This window comes from Furipterus horrens, unplaced genomic scaffold, assembly GCF_987537825.1.
Source record: "Furipterus horrens unplaced genomic scaffold, mFurHor1.1.pri manual_scaffold_15, whole genome shotgun sequence".
Classification (NCBI taxonomy): domain Eukaryota; kingdom Metazoa; phylum Chordata; class Mammalia; order Chiroptera; family Furipteridae; genus Furipterus; species Furipterus horrens.
This window is the reverse complement of record NW_028327185.1, coordinates 6,701,308-6,721,991: the sequence shown is the minus strand read 5'-3', so window position 1 is coordinate 6,721,991 and position 20,684 is coordinate 6,701,308. Positions and strand designations below refer to the sequence as shown.

Sequence of the window (20,684 nt, the reverse complement as noted above, 5' to 3'; positions counted from 1 at the left end):
AAATGTTTTTTAACCTGCCTTCCTTCTTCTTTCCTCCCTCCCTTCCTTCCCTCCTCCCTAAAAATATTAATCAAGTGCCTGCTTATGCCAAGCACTATTCTGGGATACACCAATAAATAATTTAGACGAAAACTGCCTTCATGGACATTAAATTCCTAGCGAACAGAGGCAGACAGTAAGCAAATAAATGGCCAACCCTAACAAGTGCTATGGAGAAAAACGAGACAGGGTAGAGGCGGGGGGCTGAGGGGACTGGGGCGAAGGCTTGCGATTTCAGACCAGGTGGTCAGGAGGCGCTGCTCCCAGGGGTCCTGGCTTGAATGAGGTGAGTGTCACCATGCAAGCTAAGACTGTGACTCCAGCCAACGGCTTTGCCACTACACCTCTCACGCCACTTCAAGGAACCAAAGCCCTCGCAGCTACCCTACCATGAGCTTCGCATCTGCCCTAAGGTTTTGGGAGGGAAAGCATTTTCCAAGAGCTGGAACCCGTGAGTGCACCGGGCTCTTGTAAGAGGGAATGCGGGTCAGTGTCTAGCGAGAACGGAGCATTGTCCCTCCCCTGCAGGCAGCATGAATGGGCCGTGGTGGCCTTGCTGCCTGTGAACAGAGCTCCGCTGATTCCACTTCTTCAACGGGCACTGTCCTACCCCAATGTCACTGCCACCACACACGTATATGGACTCCCATCCCGACCCCATAGTCTCTCATTCCCACCATTCACACCCCTTAACAGCACAGCCCAGGAGAGACATTTGCAGAGAGAAAGAGGGCTGTTAATAATGGCCACCTGTTTCTTTCAATGACACCACAAACGGTATCTAATCTCAAAATGTCATTAGCCAGGAAAAAGGTTCACATAGCACCAACACTTGATGCCTTGTTCCAGGTGATCTCCTCCAGCCAGCGATTCCCAACTCTGGTCAAGGCTGGGTTTGCTTCTGGCGATCGTGGAATCACGTGAGAAGAAGTGATCTTCCTCTAGCAGAGGTACTGACAGATACATCCATCCTCTCCTCTTCTGGAAACTGTCTCCATTGAAGGTTTTGTGATGGGATTTATTTATAATTTCTTGGCTGGCTGGAGGGGAGCCCTTGTTCATTTTTTAATTACCTCCCAAAGAAGCAAAGACCCTGAAACAGTACACTGGGTAATTTAGAAGGCATAGCTAACTAAAATGAAGGACAAATTTCTACTCATTTTAATGGCTTTGAAAGTGTGAATCTTACCCTTGGAGTCAGCTAGTCATCAGATCTTAAAATAAACAGTGATATAGCTTTGCCTTCATGAAAGTCTGTGTGTTTCCTCTGTAGTCTATCATTTTCATCAAACGTTGTTTTCTACTCATTGGTTTACTCTTTCACTGTGAAAATATGTGTGATAATGTCTGGTATAAAAATCAAGAAATTAGTCTCGCAGCAGGGAGTCTGCTAACAACACCATTTTAATCTTATCCTTCAAGCGTTGGCAGAAAACATATTAATTGCAGTTTAATTTATGCAACAAATATTTCATTTTAATTATGCTTAATTTTTGTCAAGCTACAAAAATGTCAATAGTTCTGACAAGTGTTTTCTTACAAGTTTTTTCAAGTGAAAGAATTAAAAATCAAATGCTGTTTCTGAAAGAAATTATGAAAGACTTCTAATTACTGCTTATGTTTTTGAAAAATTGCTAATCTGGTAGCCCCAAAATAACATCTGGGAATGTGTGAACTTGAAGCTTTATTACTCAATATTTATAATTCTTGATAATATACATGCATCATTAACATGATGGAATTCTCACAGGAGGGTTTTTTTTTTGGTAATTATAGGATATATCAGTAACTGTCATTGAATGGTGAATTTCCTCTACAGAGATGTTTTTGTTAATTCTGCTCAGGAAAACTAACACAAGAATGAGTGAAACTGATCGCTGCAGATACACTGAACTGATGAAAAGAATATTAACCATTAAAAGAAGTGGTAGGAAAAATGCTAAAGCATCACAGCTGGTCAGGAGTAATGACACTCAGTAAAGATCTATTCCGCTCTTCCCAGGTGCAAATCCTTCCCCAACAGCACGTCTCACGTAAGAACGCTACCCCGCCTGGCCGTGCTCTCTTCAGCTGTGCATGGCATCTTCCTGCCCTGATGGCTCGGTGCCCAGGTTTCCCGTGCCGCGGCCCTTTGCCCTCTGTCCTGTATCGGTGATTCCCTGACAGCAGCATTGGCTCCCCACTGGAGGACCGGGCTCCCTTGGGTACCATCCCGGTCTTCTGTGCTTCTATCCGCCAACCACCACGTTCTGGTAGACTTGAGAATGAAAACGATGTTCTGGGTGTTATGTTTTGGGTAATATCACTGTTATTTCAAAACCCTCTCTAGAAAAGTTGTACATAGCCCCGTATTTGAAAATTATTCATTGGGAAGACTTCTAGTTTTTAGATGGTAGAGCAAGTAATTTCCTGCCTTGTCCGCTCAGAACTGCTCACCCCCCCCCCCCAAAAAAAAACATAGAGGGTTATAAACATCTACAAAACTCATGTTCAGCGGAACGAAGGGACAGTGGTAACCCCAAGTCCTAATATATGTTAAGAGCCAGCTGAGCGTACCATGTCAGACCTCACGGAATTCCCTCCTGTTCTTTCTCCCTGAGCCCAGAGCGCTCAGCTTTGGAATTTAACTAGAAGATGAAGATGAAGTTGAAGGTGGTCCCTGCAGAGGAGGACCTGGCCTGAAAGATGGGAGTGGTGGGTCTGGAGCGTGCATTTAGCATTACAAATCTTTAAACTTCCTTTCATTATGCATGTGTTTTTATTTGATAAAAATAAAGTACAAGAGACATGATTCATACATCAAAGTGTGTACTGTCCCTCTTAGATTTAAGTTTCCTTTCTTTTTTAAAATTACTTAATTTTTATTGTGTTTTTTTTTTTCATTACCATTTAGTCCCCTTAGAGCCCCCCCCCCGCCCCCCCGCTATCACCACACATTGTCCATGTCCCTGAGTCCTTTTTGCTTTTTGCTCAGTCCCTGCCCCCGCCCCCTCCACCCTCCCTTAGCTGTCAGCCTGCTCTCCATCTATGAGTCTGTCCCTGTTTTGCTGGTTAGTCCTGTTTGTTCATTAGGTTCCACATGTGAGTGAGATCATATGGTGCTTGTCTTTGACTGGCTTGTTTCGCTTGCATAAGGTTCTCCGGGTCCATCCATTCTGTCACAAAGGGTTAAGTTTCCTTTCTTCTTGGACACTTTTGTTAACTCCCTTCCTCTCAGTAACTGATGCCTTATTTTTCATCATTTTTATAAACTACCTAAACATATCAATTTTCATTTGTTATTTTTTTACATTTTCCTTTCATTTTTGACATTTGACATTTTTAACAATGCTTCCCATAAGCAAGTCTACATAATAAAACATATAAAAATGCAGATGAGCTAGTCAACAGAAATTAATGTGTTTTATAATGCCAACTCCCTTTACAAGCTTCGGGAAAATTACATACACATTTACTAGTCTATGCACAATACTTAATGTCTGTAGTCGAACCCAAATTACTGAAGACGATTATCTACTTTCCCGAACTCCTGTCCTTTCCCCAAACTAAATCAAATCAAGGCAGCAATGAGGATTTCCTGACAAGCTATTTCATACATGGATGCGCTTGAACTTTACTGAGTCTGAACTCAAAAACATGTGTAGGTAAAATATTTTCGCATTCAAAATATTAAAAAATATTTATTTGTTGCCATTTAGAGCACAACTTATTGCAGAACATTTAAATATAACTCCTAATTGATTTAAACTTTATAAATGAAAGCTTGTTAAACTGAAGAGCACTGACATATAAGAATTTAATCTCAATATTTAATACATTATTCGTTATTTTTGAAAAATGTAAAATTATTTAAAGGTTAAGAGGATATAAAAATAGAAGAATTTAAATGGTTATGGCCTTTGAAATTCTATGTTTGACACAGTCACATAATATAGGAAAAAATAACTCAAATAAAGTTAAATTCAACTGTGTATGTATAGTCTTGACTTATACCGCTTTTGTTCTTCAGATAAGAATTTATCAGAAACAAAGCAAAAAACAAGTATGTCTTACCATGATGAATATATAATAACTGCTAATTAGTTGATATCTCTTTTTAAATTGTACTTTGAAACTAAACCATTAAAATGTTATACTTAGTGAATGAATTACATGCAATTAATACTTAAAAATACTGGGGGAAAATGTGGGACAACTGTAATAGAAAAAAAATAAAACAATAAATAAATTTTAAAAAATACTTAAAAATACTTGAGAAACTTTGACCTGTTAAGCAGGTTAACTGCTCATGTAATGTTGCTTCATTTACTATTGTATTTAATAAACCCTTTTTATTAGAAATATAAAATAAATTCAACATAAGAAAGAACAGAACAAGTACAAAAGTAGCAAGTTCTGAGTAGTTCAGATTTGTCTCTAAGGCATACAGGCTAAAATCATTTACTGTGTATTAGTATGCTTTATATCCATTAGCAATATGAAGGTTAATAAAAATGATTAATAGAGAACATCTTTGAATTAAGCTTGATAGCTTAAAAGTGTTCTAAACAAATCAAAACCTTACATAGGTAATTCATAGTTTCTTTTTATCAAATAATAACCAGAATGGTCTTGATTCATTCAATGTTACTGAGTAAAATTTTGACAAGTATACCTTCACCTTCCTTAAGAAAAGTAAAAGAACTATAAGAACTGTTTCATGTTGAAAAGCCACATTAAAACTCTCTACTTTATCCTGAATATAATATTAATATGCCAAACTGAAAAAAATATGAATTGTAGATCCTTTCATGCAAACATTATTTAGCAATGTAGTTTAGGATATTAATGTCTAATATTTTATATATCTTTTATGTTGACATATGTTTAGCTAATATAGATTATGAGATAGGTGTTAGTCATCATTAATGATATTTTTAGAAACCCATTAGGTTCCAAGAGCGAGGAAATTAATGGCAAAGGTATTTCAATTAGTTTTGTCTGTTCTCCAACTACACGGTTAGGGCTTATCCAAAGTTTCAAAACTGTTAATGTGATTTAGTGGGTATTAACCTCACACAACGTTCCATTAAGCTCTGATCCATCACGGGGGCTAGTTAATTAGCCTACAGGAAGAATGTTCTCATCCAAGAAATCTTATATTTAGAGACCTAGGAAAGATGCTTTCCTATCTCTGCCATCAATAGCCTGGGGAAGAACGGGCTTAGGACGTGGGAGGAAAATTGCCAATGACAGTGACCGCATCTCCATCTCCGTGGGCAGAACTGAAGAAGTTATCGCCAAAGGACCTGGTGCTCAGTTCTACCAGCAGGTCTTTCAAAGTTTTCAAATAGATCATTCTCAGGCTAAGTAAATTGCTCTGAAATTCCGCCTTAGTTACTTAACTTAAAAAAAAAAAAAATTCAGTGAAAGAGGACATTCAATACTGTATTAGTTTCAGGTGCCCGGCGGAGAGGTTAGACATTTCCATCACTTAACAAGGTGATGCCCCCGATAACTCTAGCACCCCCGGCACCATACGCAGTCATGACAACCTCCTTACTTACTGGTTACTTTCTCACAACCATTGAAGTCGGATTTATTTTTTTGGTCATTATTTTTTCAAGAGAAATTCCTCCGGAGAGTTCGGGATAATGAGTGGAAAACACAAAATGGCAGAGCTGCTGAAACCGAGCCAGAGGTCAGGTGTCCCATCGGGACCGGCACGCGAACGCCGGGCGCGCCGGGCGCTTCGGGCAGAGGACGGTGCATGTTCCTCTCTCGCCCGGGATTAGTGTTGGAGAACCAGGGAATGGGGGCAAGTGCGTGGGGCTCGTGCTGACTCTCAATGACACAGACCACCAGGTGGAACGTAACGCGTGCTCCGCTGCCGTGCCTTACACACCGAGACGGTGCTCTGCACGCCGTGCGTGTTCTGCGCCCAGCTGTCAGGGACGAACTCTTACCATTGAAAATACGATTTACTTAGAAATTGCCGTCATGTCTGCAAAATGGCTGGGTCCCTTTTTTAGATAAGATAAAAGCTTTTGAACCAGGTTTTCTGAGCTGAATTCAGGTTTATACAGTGATTTACCTGAGGCTATAGAGAATTTTGGTCTCACTGTTTCCAGATGTTTGGCTCAATGCAAAAACGGAGCATCTTACAAAACTATGTTGAATGATAAATGGGGAGCTGTCCTCCTCTAACAATAAACTACCATCCACCTATTTATTTCACGGGAACCCTGGCAGGGATTTTCGTCACTAACCACCAACTGTGATTATCCTATGTCGTATTATCCCTGCATTTGAAAAATATACTGGTATACGCGAATACGCTTTTCAGCTCCCGTTAGCAGGATTGAAACAGTACATCAAATTTTATTTTGGTGGTCCTTTTCTTAGCTTTCTACCACTTGATCAGCTGATATCACTAATAATAAATTTTTTTTTTTTATAAACTAGAGTTTGCAAGTCCTGTCCCGAGACTGCAATATTTCAAGAAACAGTCTAAGCTTAAGGGAAAAAACCAATTACAGAAACAGCATTAAAAACGCCAAGCACAGGGCAGCAGCAATTCTGGATCAGTTTAAAAAAGTGATTGATGAAACTCTAATCCAAACTGAAGGAACAGTTTCCCGACAAGCTGTGACCATTCCACACACTTCATTAGCTGCCATAATTAGCCTGGTGTTTCAATTTGTTAGAACTGGTGGGGACAATTTTCTTCCGAATGCAAACATCAAAAAGCAGGAGCCCTCAGACTTGAGAAGGGGCCGACGAGGAGCTTTTCTAGCCTCTGTTAACGGAAAGATTAATTATTGCTGATGGGAGGCTGGGCAGTGACCGTCCTCTGTCTGTGTGCATTACTTTGAGCATCAAGAGAGAGAGATGGGAGACGCTGTTCTCCTCAATCAAGCTGCCTCACATTGGAGCTCAGAGTCGCTGTTAATATCCAGGGTGTTCTGGATTGATCTTTCTTCCTGTTTGCGGGGTCCAAGACTCACACCTATTTATTCATATCAAAATTTTCAAACAGCTTCTAAAACACTGAGAAGTTTGGTTAATGTACTTTGCTTCAAGTCTAGCCTCCTTCCTTAACTACGTAGATCATAGTGGTTTCATATATTCCTATGATCGCGGCATCTTTCAAATGTTTAAAAATCTTCCAAGAATACCTGTTTTAATCAATCTCTGAAGCTACATTAATTTCTCCTGTATTTATAAATATAGCTATATAATCTTAAGCTTAGATTAAGGGGATATACAGTACTTTGATTTTCCACAACATAACCCTGGCTGGTTTGGCTCAGTGGATTGAGCGTCGGCCTGCGAGCTAAGTGTCGCTGGTTCGATCTTCCAGTCAGGGCACATCAGAGAAGGAAAACTCTGACTCCAAAAAACCTCCGCTGCCTTGCGGCATACCTCTTCAGGGGAAAGGCTAAGGGAGTAAACCCCGACAGAAAATCCGGAGCCGGAGTCCCTAAGGCGGTTTGACGTTGTAGTCAACACCGGCAACTCCTGCGGTGCACCTGAAGCCAAGCTGTATTGACTCAGTCTTTCCCTTGGATCCTTCAGCTGCGAAGAGAGGGGGGGTCTGCTGCATGGGCAACAGCAGACGCTCCATATCACCCTGCCCAGGCTCTGTAGCTTCAGCTCCACTGGAGAGGACACTCCAGCGTCATCGCAAGATGTCGATTCAACACGGGAGGAGACAGATACCGTGTCACTCCCGAGTCGGACTGCACAGCCATTCTCGGCGGTGCAGATAGACTCTTAAGAAGCTACACCATCGTCTCTCGAGACGGACGGCTGCCGACCAAATTCATGAAATCTCATTAAAAGGGGTGGTGGAAAAAGGAGTTTTACTTCATCTTCTTAGAATAAAAGAGATTTCTTTTACTCCTTTGGCTACAGGCTAAGCTTATCCAAAATCAATAGTAAATACCTACAGACAGTGTCATTAAAAATTTCACAAATCTCTTAATTTTAATCCCCTTGGCTTTACTATTATTTAATTCTTTGTATTAAGATTATTGTTAGGCCAAAACTTCAAGTATGCTTTTTAAAAAAAGCTCATTTCTTGAATCTGTAATGGGTAACCTGGAAGGAGTGACTCAGTGATGTGTTGAGGGAGGTGCTACAGCTGAAGAACTTAGTGCTGTTTTCAAATTCGCTGCATAGAAGAAAACAAAGTCACTGCATAAAGCGAAAAAACATTCACATCAGAGGAAAACGCTTGTCTGCGTTTCCAGAGGGAAACTGTTCATAGGTTTCATCAAAATCAAGTCCTTCAGTTCTGGGCGATAGATCATTAAGAGCTGTACTGGCCAATGGAAATATTACAATGTGGGGCCATATGAAAGTTTTAATTTCTGGCAGTCAAGTTAGAAATAATGAGAAGTAGGTGAAATTAACTGTAAGGTTATTAACTATTTTAACCCAGTAACTGTAACTTACTATCACTAAAAATATGAATATGTTCCTTTATTTTTGGCACTAAGTCTTCAGAATCCAGTGGATATAGCACCCAGCTCACTTCAGTTGACAGAAGCCACGTCTCAGATGCTCAGCAGCGACAACAGAACAACACACACGCATTCAGAGAAAGCCAAGCTTCTTTCTCAGGCAGCGGCTTTTCTGTCACTGAGTGAAGAAAGCAATTCTGGGATCCCATGGCATTGCACACAACAAGAGGGTCTGGTGAACAGATGCAATCACAACCCAAATCAGCCTTCTACAATCAAGGTCCAAAGTCTCTCTCTCTTAACAAATGGACACTGATGAAGTGCAAATCATTCTAGGAATCCCAACAATCAGTGAAGATAAGACCTGAGAAATCAGCAAGCCATGCACGGCACAGAGACAGAGAACAGCCACACACAGGCCAGGAAGACAGTGCGGATGGCTACGGGCATGTCTGATTGAAAACAAGACCCACACCGATCACAGCTGACCTCCAGCCAGCACACACCCGGATGGGCATATTAGTTACCAACATGTGGAAACACTTTCATTATTTTCATACCTCTCAGTAAACAACTGCTAACTAAGCACGCACTTCAACATCCCCCACGTTCTAGCAGTTAAACAGATATTATATATTCCACGTTCGAGCAGTTAAATAGATATTATATATTCCAGCAGGAAGCCTTCTGTTTAGTACCTGCGAAGCATAGTTAGTAGATAATTTTAGTATTACTAATGCCTATGACAGACGCATAATTAGCCTGGCACACTGACCAGAGTTAATTATCTGGCGAATCCGTGGTTAATTTGGCCATGTTGTTTCCGATCTTCTCATCAAATTGCTTTCCCCTGAAATCTCAAGAAACATGCTCAGAACCAAAACGTCCATCTTTTGTAAGTGTAAACAGCCATGCAAAGGGCACAGAGAATCTACTCTTACACAATCTGTGACGGCACTTGTTATTCAAAAATATTACAGAGATTACTTCTCATCGGATGAGATTTTCCCACAATAATTTTACATCTCTACTGTTTATCCTTGATTTAATCTGTAAACAATGAAGGATAGACCCAAAATGGCTCTTGTAGTTCTATATACTATTCAAAATGTGTTGAATCATTCAGCTCAATATCGTAAAACAGACTTCCAGCCAATATGGAGGCCTAGACAGACACGCTGTGTCTCCCTCCACAACTAAGAAGGAATACAACTACCTCAAAGCTAGAGACAACCACAAGTTCCAGAAAATCGAGCTGCATGGAAGTTCAACAAAGATATAAAGAAGAAATACTCACCCAGACAGGTAGGAGGGGCAGAGAGGGTGTGGTGTGCTGGTGGTGGCAGCAGAGGCAGCAGTGGGCCCACAGAAAGAAGAGCCACACATTTTAAAAAGTCAGGAGGGACACCTGGGGAGCGCTCCCAGCACCAGACCAGACCGCGCAGCTCATGGTCCCGGCGCCGGGCAAAATCAAGCCTCATTGCTTCTGGCTGTGCAGACCAGTGGGGGTCGGGGTGGAGGCAGAAACTGCCGGTCTCTCAGCAGAGTCTGCTTGTTTAAAGGGCTCCCATAATCCTAGAATGTCTGTAGACCCACCTACTCTGGGAACGACGGCCAGGGCAGCAGCTAGAGAGGTGCCAGTCCCATACAGAAGTGGGAGAAGTGCCTGGAAAAGGGGCGAGTGCCGAACAAGCAGCATTGTACCCTCTCAGACCCCTCCCCCACATACAGCACCACAACGTGGTGAAATGGGTCACCCTGTCCTGACCAATCCCTAAGGCTCCGCCCCTTACAACATAACAGGTGCAACAGCTCTATCTAAGACACAGAGGCAAACAAACACAGGAGCCCGACAAGATTAGAAGACAGATGTATGGCACAAAAGGAGGAATGGCTCAAGATTCCAGTGGGAGAACTAAGTGATGTGGAGGCAGCCAACCTAACAGATGTAGAATTCAAATCACTGGTGATAAAGATGCTCACAGGCTTGACAGATATACTGAAGTATGGCAAACACATAAGAGAAGAAGTGAAGGGTATGCTAAATGGAACGAAGGAAAATCCACACAAAACCAATGGTGAAGGGAAGGAAACTTGGGTTCAAATCAATGATTTGGAACATAAGGAAGAAAAAACAGTCAACCAGTACAGAATGAGGAAACAAGAACAGAAAAAAAAAAAAAAAAAAAAAGATGCCTAGGAACCTCTGGGACAACTCTGAATGTGTCAACATCCAAACAAAAGGGATGCCAGATGGAGAAGAGGAAGAGCAAGAAATTGAAAACTTATGTGAGAAAATAACGAAGGAAAACTTCCCAGATTTGGTGAAGGAAATAGACATACAAGTCCAGGACACACAGAGGGTCCCAAACAAGCCAGACCCAAAGAGGACCACACCAAGACACAAAAATGCTAAAGGTGAAAGATAAAGAGAGAATTTTAAAAGCAGCAAGAGAAAAGCAGAAAGTTACCTACAAAGGGGTGCCTATAAGACTATAAGCTGATTTCTCAAAAGAAACTTTGCAGGCAAGAAGGGACTTGCAAGAAGTATTCAAGGTGATGAAAAGCAAGGACTTACAACCAAGATGACTCTATCCAGCAAAGCTATCATTTAGCATGGAAGGGCAGATAAAGTGCTTACAAGACAAGGCAAAGCTAAAGGAGTTCATCATCACCAAGCCATTATTATATGAAATATTAAAGGGACTTATTTAAGAAAAAGATCAAAATTATGAACATTAAAATGACAACAAAGTCACAACTATCAACAACTGAATCTCAAAAATAAAAACAAAACCCAACTAAGCAAACCAGAATAGGAACAGAATCATAGGTATGGGGATCGTTTGAAGGGTTACCAGCTGGGAGGGGGAAGGGGGAAAATGGGGAAATGGTGCAGGGACTAAGAAGCATAATTGGTTGGTACAAAATAGATGGGGGGGAGTTAAGAATAATATAGGAAAGGGTGGAGCCATGGACATGAACTAAGGGGGGTGGGATTGCTGGAAGGAAGGGGGGTTTTGGGCAGAGGAGAGCAAAAGGAAAAAACTGGGACTACTGTAACAACATAATAAAATATACTTAAAAGTATTGTAAAACAAAAAGGAAAAATCTTGAGACTTAGATTATAAAATAACTTCTTGGGCAGTAGGGATTTTACCATTGAAAACATCAAGTAAATGCAGCTGGAGAACTGTGTCCTTTGTGAAAGTACTTGAGAGAACGGGGCTCCTTGTCACAAAAAGTGGCTGATTTCCTCAGGTCAGAAATTAATCAAGGTCTGATTTGCCCCATCCAAGGGCCTTTGTCTGGAAATACCTCAAAATGCAAAAAGAAGAAGCCACATACCATACAGGGAAAATCATATCCTATAAAATAAATGTTGAAGTTGATCTGTGACTTAGAACAGAATAATAAAATAGAAGAAATCCTTTATTCTGTCCCAAATAGTTGGTATTTTCTAGTATATTATGGAGTAAATGGCAGGACAAACATTTTCCTTCAGCACACCCCAGGATATAACTGAGAGCAACCACCTCATGGATTTGGTCTAGAACGTTCCTACTATCATCATGATAGAGAAATTCTTATTTCTGAGCACCTTTTGGAAATAGTATAGGCTGTTTTCCTGTCTTCTAAATGTTCGAAAGTTTTTTTGTTGTTCATAACTTCAATTGGAAGAGACATCTCAAAGCCTCATGATTAGGTAGAGTATCTGCAATCTTTAGAAACACATCTGGTTTTACTGTTTGATGAAAAAGTGTCACAAGCCACCTTGATCATTTCTTTCTAAATTAGCATGAATTACTGCCAAAGATGCTGTCCCAAGCCCCTGAATGGAGGCGTGTGTACTCCTTTAGAAGAGTCAGCCTCAGGTCCAGAGCCTTTCCAGAAAATCCTTGTGAGAAAAGGAGAGAAGAATATGAAATGAAAAATCCAGAAGATGAGGAGTCAACTTTCAGTAGAAGTTTCAGAATACTTAAGAGGAATGTGAACCATGGTTAGAACAACAGAATAAGGAGTTCATTCATAGATGGGATTACTTAAGAGTTTTACTGTTATTATTCACTGCACTATAACCATGTTATGCATGGTGCTGAAAAGCCATGAATCTTTTGAAACAAACTCTTACGTTGGAAAATACGATTAGAGGAAGATAATTAAACCAAATCTCTAATTCTGGAGGAAGTGCTTTTGCAGGCTGAAGTGGAAAATGACGATTTGTTTATTTCTGTAGAGGCAGAAATCTCTGCTGAAGTTCGCTTCTGCTTCAACGTCCCTAACGTGAAACATGGATTTACAGCTCTCTGCAGTCACAAACTGTATCAATAATGCAGACTCCAAAACACATAACCTTAATGGTTAGGGACAAAGAAAAACAAAATGATATGAGTTCAACCTGGAGATTCATTGAGGACTTTTATATTTCCTTACTCTAACCTTTGCTATCTGACAGAACAAGTTATTGGAGTTCTAATTCCATTAGACACCACATACCTTGGTAAATTGTTATTTTTTTACATTTGCTGCCATTGGATCAAAATGATGCAATCAAATTAATGTCAGAGGTAGGTGCACCTGCTATAGTAAAAGGCTTCTGATTCAAGTGCAACCATAGTACTGTTTTCATCAAAATTTATTTTTATATACTTAAGTCCTTGACTTACAAAGTTTGGATTCATTTCTATGTTTTTATAAAGTAAGCACTTGAGAGTATTAATTGTAAAAAAAGCTTTAAAAACATTCTGATATTTTACTTCTGAAGGAAATTAGTTTCCAGTAAAATAATTGATGGCATGCAAATGATGTTTTGCATTTGTATATTTGCCCTTTATTTTCTGCAGAGAAGATTCATATCTTCAATTAGATTCTCTATAGAGTCAGATGTCAAAGAGGTATCAAATTATTATTTTGAAGTGTTAACATTATTTCTGAAGAAAAACGGCAGTCTTCTGATTTGAGCTGAAACCCCACGTTGCCACTCTGTGTCTTAAATCAAATCTCCCACAGAAAATAAGTACAAGAAATGAGCTGGCAAAGGGGAATAAAACCACGTGCCTAAGAGGAAGAAAGCGGTTGACTGACTTATCTCAGTGATCTAGTGAGTCTGTATCGGGGAGGAGGGTGTCTCGATCCCCAAAGTCCAAGCCCGCAACTGTGTAACAAACATGCCCTTGGAAAGGAGCCTGTCTTAGGCCACTCTTGTTAACTACACTTCCACAGAGAAAATCAGCATAATGTAGACTATCACACACACACACACACACACACACACACACACACACACACAAATTACACTTCAGTTGATGTGGTCTAAAAGTAACTAGAATGCTTACAAAGGAAAACAAGTACACTGTCCTCCTATGAGGTCACAATATATAATAATGATAAAAATGAGTATTTATTTACCACAAATTTAAAAATACATATTGGAAAGAAGAAAAACTTGAAGTTTCTTTCTTTGCTCTGGGATACTAGACTGAGTCAGTGTTTTTAGCTACTTTTTCCCCTCTGGTAGAAAGGAGCTTTCTTAAAAGTGGGCTTTATATTAGCATGCCACCAAAAATCAATGATTATTTCAATGCTACTAAGTGATATGAAATAGCACTTAAATCTACCAATGATTATTTGAATGCTTCTAAGCGATAACTTTATATTAATACATGATTTCTTCACAGATTATCAAATACTTAACATTTGGTATTTGAACAACTCCCAATTGATAAAAATAATGCAATTTCAGATACTTTATTTTTATTACCAGCATTTACATCTATTCTAGATCTGTATGATGAGAGAAAATTAAAGCATGAAAAACTTTATCAGTGCCATTCTGGGGTAAAAAGAAATAAGTACATATGTTAGCTAAAGCACACCTAATATATCCTATCATACTTTGTTTTCCTAGGATATTTTTAGAATTTTTACTGTATTCTGAAATTTAGGTCACACTAACCATGAATATGAAAATGTACTTTCCAAACTGAGTATACATTTTACATATCATATTTTGTACATCCTTAATTATGCTATTAGAACTAGAAAGTAAGCTCACCCTTGCAGATTAGATTGCTTCTGCCCTTTGGACATTATTTATGTATATTAAATGTCAACATGAAAATGACAGATGATTTCTGCATTCAATTAGGAAAACAATATGCAGTGTCTCCAAAATCATACAGAGAAAAAGTAAGCAGGGCTTCAGCTCCAAATAGGGATAGTTTCAAATTCTACTTATTTCTTAAAAAAAAAAAAAGAAATACTATTTTGAAGAAAATGCTTTAACTTTTTAAAAATGTTTTATGGGCTTTAACAATATAAATGAACTTCTACTGAACATGTTGACAAATGAGATGAAAGCAATTTTCTTAAATAGTACAAGAATGTAAAAGTGAAGGAAACCAGTATCTGACAATTGCTATTCGCTCTTCATTGTTGCTACAAAAAATGCCATCCTGACACATGGCATTATGTTGGTGAACTACAAAGGAATTTAAACAGACACACTTTCAGCCCAGTCTTCTAATGACAAGTCATGAGAGTCATAATAAAACATACTCGGGAAGACTATGTAGCTAAGATAATAAAACACTGAATGAATACACAGAAATTATATTTTATGTACTCTGAGAAAAATTAATTTTGGACCCGGATGTGAGTTGTATATCAGCATTTCATTTTTTTTAATACTAAACTCACCAGCTGTGTACATAACTTCACTTGGGAGATGGGATCGCATTAGGAAAAGCTTTCCAAAGGAAGGAGGGAGGCAAGGAGTCTGTCTCCTCGTATTTGGCACAAGCAAGTGACTACGGATGGAAGGAATCTGGAAGGCCCTGGGTGTCAGGGAGGAGGCGAGCTCTGCACTGAGCATAATCAGTGCGAGCCGTCTCTGGAATAAGCAAAGAAATCCATCGAAAGAGTAATTCAGGAAGGTTGTTTTCCTCCAGTGCTGCTTCCAGGCAAGTGACACAATTCAATGAGGAAGACAGAGCAAGAGATTTGTAATACAGCAGACAAATGGCAATGCACTGCTAGTTAGACAGCGTAATAAGTGCCATCTAATTTTCTCTTTAAAACCCATTTATTCTTCAAAGCCCTAGCTCATCATCAAGGGACCACATTTTTCAACTGAGGAATTACAGAGGAGGAAAATTAGATTTTATTAAATATTCCAATTGTGGTGAGCAAACTCTTTGCAAATAACTCTTGGAATAGATTTAATAAGAAGCTAAGGTCAATATTTGTATCCTTACAGCCAACATCGTGAAATATCTTGACAACTTTTGTACCTTTAAAGTACTTAATCAATGTCCTTAAAGTCAATTGCTGCTTAGATCAAGTTATCGCTGTTTAGTTATCTGATATTTCACATTTGTTAAACTTTTAACATGTCAGCAGATTTAAATTTTCCTTATAGTTTATAACCTTAAAAGTAACTTGTAAATTAACCCAGGGTTAATAACATGATTATCAATCTGCCACTTATATAGCAGAAGTTATAAATTGTAGCATTCTCAAAAACAGTCTGGTGATATGGCTTCAAGCATCTTAATAAGATGAATATAAGTGTTTAGCGAAACAACTCTGTAAAGAATGCCTTTAAGAGGAGATACTGCATTTAGGCATAATTTGGAAGATATTCATGTATGTGAAATTAAATTCCCAATATTAATTTTCACAATGGAACAACTTCTTCACGCGTTCTCAAGCTGGAAGCTCGGCGTGTGAAGAGGTGGGTGGGGTCGTGGGCACTTCCTGGCGCACGTTATGTAGAGTGACGCCAGGCGACGAGGTGATGCCAAGTACGGAGAAGTGTCTGACTTGTCTGTCATTTTTACGGCCTGTGTCACTACTGGCTTCCTTTGCCTTTTTGCAAGAGTTTTAAAAGTTTTAAGTACCAACTTGGAAACTTACCAAAAATAATTTTTAAAGCACTGTTTTTATATTCTGCTATAAAATCAACTGAATGATACAAAAGGATATAAAATGTTATATATAAATTAAAATTTGACTTAATGGCAAGCTTTCCCATATTTGCACCAAAAGTAACACAAGTTAGATGTTTGACATGTTTGAATTTCAATATTTAATTTTTATAATAGAAAACTGTAGTATGGCAGTAAATTGAAATTAATAAAGTGAATTAATCTTTTAATCATCTTGAACTTGGTCAATTTATTAATGTGATTATATTATTACTTTCTAAATAACTTTTATTATAATGTTATTACATAAAAACAAAGCTAATGATACATTTTAAGTGATAGATACAGAGAGCATTAGAGATTTAGGATATCATTATAAGTGAGCAAAATATACCATCCCAAGTACTTATGTATGGAGTCCCAGTGCCCGGGTGTGAGGTGGCAGGTGGTTAATAGGTGGATACCCATTACGGGGGTTAAAAAACCAGCACCCCTGAAAACCGACGTTCTCAGCAAGCGAATGAGAAACAGTAAAAGATCCAATACAGAGACCTGAACATACATGTGTGCGTATCTCATTCTCTCAGTTCTGGGTTGAGAGGAGACGTGTTAAAAAAAAAAAAAAAAAAAAAGGATTTCTTACGAGTTCCTAACCACGTACTCATATATGTTTGGACATCAAACCAAAAACCTTCTCTGAAAAAATGTACTTCAAATCAGATTTCAAAGACTTCCCACACATAAAGTCCCATGGCATAAAAACCCACAATAAAACATTTTAAGACCATAAAAAGGGCAAATAAAAAGTTCTGCCATTAAAAAAAAAAAATCACTTTCCCATGTATCTGCCCACAGGTGTGGCCCTGTTGGTTCCTCTTCCCCCTTTCAGAGCCAAGCTGATTCGGATTATTGTCTACATTCGATATATTGCCCTCTCCCCCTTTTGTCCACTCTCTCTCCCATCCTCTCCCGCCTGGCTCAGTTTCCCACACCGTCATTGCGCCAGCTCTTGCCAAGTAGGCGACGACTTTCATTTTGCCCAGTCGCAGGGACTCTCCCAGACCGCACCCCACGGCGCTTCCTCTCCCGCCTCGTTTCCCGCGGCTCATCAGCCCTTTCTGGGTGCTGTGTAGTCTTCCCTCGACTCCTTCCAGAAGCGTCTTCTCTCGGTTTTCTTCCACTGACCTGCCTTTTTTATGGGCTCATCCGATTCCAAACGGTCCTGAGATATTAGCCTTCTTCCAAAACGCTAGCTCTCCTCCCTCCTGTCTCTGTCTTCACTCGTGGCTATTTTTCACTTTCACAGTTTCCATGCATATTATTTATAGCTCCAATGTACCAAATTTTAATTATGGACCAAATATACTCTGGTCAAGACTGTTGTTCCAAGCAACAGATTTGAATATTCAGCTATTTGACCTCCCTACCCATATAAAGCAAAGTCATCGCACGCTCAGACATGTCCAAGATAGAACTCAGGAACCCTTCCCTACAATTCCTCCCAAATTCTGGCCCTCTGCTTTTCCCGAGCTCAATGAATAGTGTCCTATAAGTTCGGTTTGCCCCATGCAGAAACTTAGGAGCAATCAGTGAACCTCCTTCTTTCTCACACCATCATATGCAGTGAATTTTCAAGTTTTCATATTACAGAGTGAGGCAAACGTAGGTTTACAGGTATGTGAAACAGAGCTTATTTTTGTATTATCATTTATTTATTATTGTGTTATTTTCCATAGGAACAACTGTCAACCTACATTTGCCCCACCCTGTGCTTGTATTCTTAATACTTCTAGTATTAATTTGCACCTCTTCAAATTTACTGCCAGGCTTCTACAACAAACTACCGTCAATTCTAATACTGTATCCCAGTCAATTTGACACCTAAAACTAACCTTCATAGCCCTGACTCAGAGATTTATCTCTCAGGAATTAGGGCAAAGACATACACATAAGAATGTTCATCATGGAGTGTTCAAATGTGATTCCTAACCGACTGAAAGGAGTGCACCCAAAGGACACACAAATACCCCATGGAATTCTCCTCGCCAAAGCTCTGGACGTAGTGACAATAAGAAAGAGCAGGTAGTGGTAATGCTAACTCCTGTATCCTTCTAATGCTTCAAATACTCCCATGATTCCTTAAGAGCAAAGCCAGCCTCTTCCTAAGAGATCAAGTCGATTTTGTAGTTACATTTCTAGTCATTTGGGGCTCTTGATTCTGGTAAACCTTGCCTTTTGTCAAGTCAGGTCAGGATTACCAGGAAGAAACAAAGGCTATGACCCGTACATGGAGATAGGACCCGGACGTCCCCACTGATACATTAACGAGCTTCCAACAATAGCAGCAGCAGGAACAACGAGGCTTAACTGCAGAGAAGAGAAGACAACATATTCCATACTTCGGTCAGATGAAGAATTTAACTTGTTCTTCTGGATTAGCAACCATGCAGAGAAGATGAGCCGATGTTGAATTTTCAGAGGCAAGCTTCACGAAAAACTTCATAAAGTTCAAGAACCACATTGGGTATCAAAACTTTCAGAGGGAAAATTTTATAGGCAAGCTATAAAACCTCTTGCTGTCAAACGGAGATCCTGTCCTACATTTTGGGCAAGCATCCTACATCCTACCATGGGTAAAGTCAGATGTGCAGACTTCAGAAGGAAATGTTTGCCATAGTCTTTTTAGAGCTGAACAGTTATTAATAATCTGATGGACAGATGACTCAATCTCAGACTTTATTTCAGTTACAAAATAATTTTTTAAATGGCTTACTGTGCCTTATAAAAATGCATTCCCTTGTTTGCTCATAACTCAAATGTAATATTTTAGACTCAAATGCAAATTGAGCCATGTTAATACTTATAGTCTGATGTAATCTACTGAAAATCTTGGATACATCATTACACATACTATTTTCATTTATAAGTTAAATTCAAATCAGAAACTCTCGAAGCCACTTTTAAAACTATAACTGAAAATTACTACACAATGTAATAAATCTATCAGAAACAAGACAGTGATTAAAAAGCAAAGGTCATGTAAACATATGATCTCAACATGACACATTTAAAAAAATCTATAGGTTAGATATTATTTCAATAAACAATATAACAATATTTGACTCTTTCCAATTTTCTGGAGTACATAATAAACTAGATAGAGTAGATACACATACTATATGCACCTACAGATGTATAATATAAATTATATAAACTTATACTTTTCTGGAAGCCTACTGACCTCAAGAAGTCTGACACAAGAGTAATAAAAGGAAGCAAACTGAAGAATTTCAGTCCCTGATGTATTGTGAGAAAGAAAAAGAGAAAAAGCCCTTTCACTGAATATTTGATTATTGCAGGCCATCCTCATAAGCGAAGTATTTTCCCTCAATTACACCTAATTATTTAAGTGTTTACATTTACTAATGAAATGAAACAACACAAAACAAACAACTGTAAAGGGGTGCTTTTCAGCAAGTGCACAATCATCAATCAGCACGCACAGGAAGATTCTTAAAATTATACAAAGCTGGTCTGTTGAAATAGAATGGCGCATTTTATCCCAATCAAAGCATAAAAGTAAAATTACCCCTAACTGAGGCATGTTGCCCTGCTGTACAATTCAGCCCTAATGATCCCCACACACTGCACAGGCACATCAATTATGATAATCTTAATCACGGTCGTTAAGCTGAATGTTCATTACGACCAGGATCCTGGTGACAGCAGATTCAATCACCGGTGGCAATGGGCAAGCGGTCACAGTCCCACCCTAGTCTCTGCAGACAGCGATGTGCCACATTAAACCTCTGATATGTTCCACATCCCACTCCATTCCAAAAGCTGCAGACGGTAAAGGTCAACTTTATGTTCTGTGCAATATGCTTAGGTTCTCTAAATTAATTCTTTGCAGTAGTAGATATTTTTATGCTTTGTAGCTTATCAAATATTGTTTAGGGCCAAAATGCATGTGGAAAAAAAAAAAAAAGGAGCTGTTCTACTCAAGTAATTCACTTCTAATAAGGCTGGTGAGGAAAGGCTCTGTTAACATGAACCATCTTAGAAGTTACTTCCTGAACTTTGCAAACAAGGGAAAGCATAAATTGTTCCATTAAAGTCAGTTGTCTAAAGTGAATGTGAAAACTAATTCCAATTAAGATAAAGGGCTTAGGCTATCATTTATGCTTTGGTTAATATGAACGTACGTAAATGTTTTGACAACCAAAAGAAATGTTTTTAGTATACTGAATTTTTAAATTGTCCAATTCTC

The 20,684-nt window shown here is 39.1% G+C and overlaps 1 protein-coding gene across 1 annotated transcript in view; it reads right to left on the bottom strand.

The window, feature by feature from the left end:
- SPATA17 (spermatogenesis associated 17) overlaps positions 1 to 20,684 on the bottom strand; it is an 83,075-nt gene that overhangs the window by 3,081 nt on the left and 59,310 nt on the right. The gene's annotated exons all lie outside the window — the stretch shown is intronic.